This window comes from Cynocephalus volans, chromosome 8, assembly GCF_027409185.1.
Source record: "Cynocephalus volans isolate mCynVol1 chromosome 8, mCynVol1.pri, whole genome shotgun sequence".
Taxonomy (NCBI): Eukaryota; Metazoa; Chordata; class Mammalia; order Dermoptera; family Cynocephalidae; genus Cynocephalus; species Cynocephalus volans.
Window position 1 is genome coordinate 74,620,294 of NC_084467.1, and position 5,481 is coordinate 74,625,774.

Genomic DNA, 5,481 nt, shown 5'->3' on the forward strand with positions numbered 1-5,481 from the left:
TATTATATAAGTTTTTGAAAGAGAAAAAGAAACCACCTACAATCCCACCACTTTAGCACCTAATTTAACGTTTGCATACCTTTTGGTTAGTGTTCATTATAAACGTATTTTTTCCTCATTTATTAATCTGTGTAATGGAGATATGCTTTCCTCATAGAGATGGTGGGAGTGTATGTAAAGTTCTCAGAGGTACTTGGCACATAGTACGCACTCTATTAAAATCTTTTATTACTCAGACATTTATTGAGTCCTTACCAATATGTTCTAGACATCTTATGCTGTAAGAGTTCTCCATTTTATTAGAGGAGACTGATGAACAGGCGTCTATTGCGGGAACGGTAAAGCAACATATGAGAAGCTCCAGAGAGAGCCCTAGGCCCAAGTCAGTTGCTTGAACAACATGCTAAATAAACTAGAAATAAAATAGATGGTTTTTGAAGCTACAAGGGTAGATAAAAATTACAAGAGGACCAAGGACAAACTTGAGAATCTCAACATTTAAGGGGAGGGAAAGAAAATGAACCAGAGAAGAACAGTGTTGTCAAAGCCACACCAAGGTAGTATTGATCACACGCAGGGATTCTGCTTTTTACAGCAGCAATATGTCATATGTCGATTCCCACATTGATACACAGCACAAGTACAGTCTTTTTCTGATTCATTTTCCATCATCTCGGTGTAACCTGGTTTACTTAACCATTCCTTCTTTCATTTAACAATTATTTGTTGAATGCCAACTATGTGTCAGATACTGTTCTAGGTGTTGGGGTAACAGCTGTGAAGAAAAGATAAAAATCTCCTTCCTCATGGAACTTATATTCTAGGGTATGTTTGTTTGGGGCAGGGGAGGTAGACATTTGAAAATTTTTATGTAAGTTATTTAGTATATTAGAAGATGTAGAATGAGGTTGTAAGGAGTGGTAAAATTGTAAAATAGGGTCAAATAGGGTGGTCACTGAAGACCTTACTGAGAAGAGGGATTTGACTTACTGCCTGAAGGAAGTAAGGAAGTGAGGAAGTGAGCTCTGTAGACGTATGGAGAAAGAGCTTATGAGGAGAGGGACCAGCCAACGAAAAGGCTCCAGGGGGACTGGGAAGGAGATGTACTCCTATGTCCCACTGTAAAAGTTTGCTTTGACTTTGCTCTGAGTCATATGGGTTTACTCTGAGTCAGACGGGAAGCCACTGGAGGGTTCTGAGCAGAGGAGTGACATGATCTGATTTATGATTTGAAAAGGAGCACTTTCACTGTTGTTCTGGAAAGGTGAGGAGGAGAGACCAGTTAGGTAGCTTTTGCTGTAATCCAGGCCCCAGGTGCGGTGGTTCAGACAAGGGTGGTAGCAGGGAGGGAGGTGAGAACATTCTGAAGAGAAGTGATTTGATATCATTTTGAAAAGATCACTGGCTGCTGGTTAGAGAGTAGACTGTAGAGGTAATGGGAGAAGCAGAGAGATCAGCTGTAGGCTACCAGAGCCTTCCAGGCAGAGCCAAGGGTGGCATGACCAGGGTGGGAGCAGTAGTGAGCACTCCGCACTGTCACCTTAAATTGTCCCCAAGTTTTCATTGCTATAAAAAAATTGGTCAAAATTTTTTATCTACATATTCCCACCCTTTTTCCTTTTCATAAATTTCCAGGAGCAGGAATACAAAGCCCAAGGAAATGAATATTTTATGGCTTTATATATATATTTCCACAGGTTCTCTCCAAAAGGATTGTACTGGTCTATCCGTGTGTGAGAATGAACTGTTTTCATCACTCATGTCAGCTCTGCACATGAAGGAGAGGATTCAGAACCCATCAAAGCAAGTGATTTGAGTGCTGTCAATTTGACGCACCCATTTTGATCTGGCCATTTTGAGGTTGCTGTTGTACTGTTCTTTTTTTTTGAAATGAAAACATTTTGAAACTCCCAAATTTTAAAGAATAAGATTACAAACACACTATGCTCACTACCAAGATTTAACAAATACATTTGCTTCTGTTATGGCTTTTGATTACCAAATATTAGTAGCAGACATCCTTGATTCTTGAGCCTTCTTTCATGCCCCTTATTATACATCTGACTCTTTCCCTGTCCTTGACCATCATTTCATTTCTGATACCTCCAACCTTTTTCCATCTTCAATATTCATTCCCTTATTCATTTAGCCAACCAAAAAGCTAAGTGTCTGCCCTGTGTCAGAAGTGGAAGTTACAGAGTGAGGTTCAGGGGTTGGGTTGGAGTGAGTGAGGATTTGGGGGATTTTTCATAGCTGAAAGTTTAATATTTTGCTTTTCAGACTATGCCTCAATATTCCCAAGACAAATTGCCTGGATCAAAGCAGCCACATCTGAATGCCATGTACCTAATCACAGAGCTGGCTTGTGGCAGGCCTCGCAGTTCCCAATCCTTCTTGCTTTCTAATGCATCATATTTTTCTCATTAGCAAACTCATTTCCCCTTTTCTGCAAAATCACAGGGTCATACCATAATGAAGGTTGGGAATATTGCTAAGAAGACCGTCCTGCCTATTGTCTACCTTGCAATAATTCCACTTCTTCCTCATCCCTTAACACAATCTCCATTCCCACCTCAACTTCTAGGTGCACCATTTGCCTCCTACTGTGAAATACAAGGCATCTGATGAATGCGCTGTGAAGGATACAGTTTAGGTGCTACAAACATAAGGTGGCATATCAGAAGTTAAGAAGGAGAATGTTTGGCATCTGACAGACCTAAATTAGTGCATTAGTTTCCTAGGGCTGCCATACAAATTACCACAAACTTAGTGACTTAAAACAACAGATGTTTATTTATTCTCTCATAGTTCTGGAAGCTGTAAGTTCAAAACTGGCAGGGCCATACTCTTTCTGAAGAATCTTTCCTTGCCTCTTTTAGCTTCTGGTGGTTACCGGCAGTCCTTGGTATTCTTTGGCTTGTGGCAACATAATTCCAATCTCTGCCTCCATCTTCACATGGCTTTCTTTCCTGTGTTTCCGTGTCCAAATTTCCTTCTTTTTATAAGGACACCATTCATTGGATTTAGGACCCACTCTAATTCAGGATGACTTCATCTTAATTTGATTATATCTGTAAAGACACTATTTTCAAATAAGATAACATTCCAAGATTCTACTGGATGTGAATTTTGGGGAGATGCTTTTCAACCCAGTGCAACTAGATTGTGGATTTGCCAGTTATTCGCTGTATGATCTTAGAACAACTAATAAACATTCAATAAAGTTAGCAATTATAGGAATGCAGAGGAAGGGAAGAAGAAAACATTTTTGACTAAGACAAAATGAAAGAGGAGTATTTAAGCTGGGCAGGACGATTTTAATAGGTGGAGCTTTAACTGCTTCTTAATGATTTACTGTATTCCAAACTTCCTGCCAGATACAGATGCTGTGTTGAGTAACAAATTATATTCTAAGTGATTGTGAATTTTAAATTTCCTGTAAATAGTTGGAGGGAAAATGTGGCCAGTTCTGAGATAGACATTCCTGGGTTTTAATTGCAAGACGATATGTGGTGAATTTAGATATTTCAGCACAGGGACTTTGTGAAGACTCCAGGTCATCCCATCTCCAGGAATGACTCCCAGCTTAAGAAGAAAGGACCAGGGAGGCGTAGGGTGGTGGGTGTGGGCCTGAGCAAAAGCTCTGAGGGCATTCACAAGTGCACCCCAAGGCTAGGACATTGCTGGGGCATATGAGGGAATGTGAGAATAATGGATCATTTCCTCCACATTCCCCTTAGAAGATTCTCCAAAAGAAGAAAGCAGACAGGCCCCTCATATTAGAGGCCTGAATGTCTGGAGGCGGTATCCCCACACACCAGCAGGGAGATATTGGAGGAGTCTTACAACTGCCTGGGAAGAAATAATCGCTAGCAATTTATTTCTCACCCTGGCTGTGAGAGCAGGGCATTTGAGATCTATTATTTTTATTGTTTAATATTTAATCTATTATTATTATTCAATTATACTGTAACTTCAGTAAGGCCAGCACTTTAGGTATTTTTTCAGTGCTGCTTCTAGAATAGTGCTTGGCATATAGTAGGTGTTCAATAAACGTGTGTTGAGTGACTGACTAAATAGAAGATCATTATTAAACCCTTTTTATGAGCATACTTTCTCCAGCAGCCATTCTTTCTTCTATGACACACCAGGAAGCAGCTACAGGAGAATTCAGTGTTCTGTAACTCTTCCTGGGCTTAGTTCTGACTCTCTTGCACCAACCCATCCCTTGCCCCATCTTCCATCCTGACCTCCCTCTTTGTGGTTTCTGACTCATACCTCATTCTCTGGTCTTCAGCCTTACTTTATTTGGGTTTGAGTCATTCCTTTATCACTTACTGTTCAAGTTCAGGCAAGTTACCTAACTGCTGTGTGCCCCAGGTTCCTCATCCACCCAGGAAAAAAAGCTTAAATAAGTGAAGAGAAAAGGAGTAAAGGTGTAATATTGGGAAGCACTAACATTTAAAGAAAAATAAATAGCAACATCGTATCTCATAGATTGATTGATGTAAAGTGTTTAGTTTCTTGCATATACCATGCAGGCGGTAGATGCTGGTAGTTGTCACTATTTCACTGTTCTTAGGACTTACTATTGTTATTAACTCATCCTTCAGATCTGGTGCTTGTCAGCACCATCTTCTTGAGGATGACCTCAATCCTCCTCAACCACAACGCACTTCTTCCCTCAACCATGCTGTCTTGAAGAAACCCAGCCCCAGACTGCCTCTCCAGGGGCAGTTCCCTCCGAGAAGTGTCCCCACCCTGTTGACCTACCTTCAAAGCAGAAACAAGCTTGCAATTGCTAAGGACTGGTAGTTGATTATGTATTTCTGACTGGGCAATAGTGCACCTAGTTTGCTCTTAGCCATGTCAAGCTGCTGAAAGTAAGGATTAATTTGCAGCACCTCAACTTCTCAGCAGTGAACTTGCTTCACATGCTTTCAACTGCTTGATGCCAGCTCTAAAACCCCCAAACCTGGCCTGGCCAGTTAGCTCACTTGATTAGAGTGTGGTGTTATGAAAACCCCAAACCAATCACTGTAATTATCTAGGTTGCTGTCAAAATTAGTTTAGCTTTGTCAGCCATACGCAGTTTCTTAGAATTTTTGCTGTTTATTTCAACTGTATCAACCCCCTTTTAATAAGAATAGCATTTCACTCTTGTTCCCAGAGAAAAAATGATTCCATTGTGCTTTATCTAGGTATGAATCTAATAACAAATGAGCCTGTGTCTCTCAGTATATATATTATCAGGGGATCTTTGCAAAGCTTATTGCAGTTTAGGATGTCTATTTTAGGAAAAAAGGACTGACAGGATTTGACTTATATTTTAGGGGACTATCCTCCAGGCAGCAGTAGGGGTGATGAGATAGAGAAGAGCAAGTCTGGAGCTCTGGGAGGGAGAGCAGGCTGAAGGCTGAGGTGGTCATCGAGGCAGAACTCATAAAATGGTGGCAGCAGTGAGGGGGAGAGGAAGCTGTG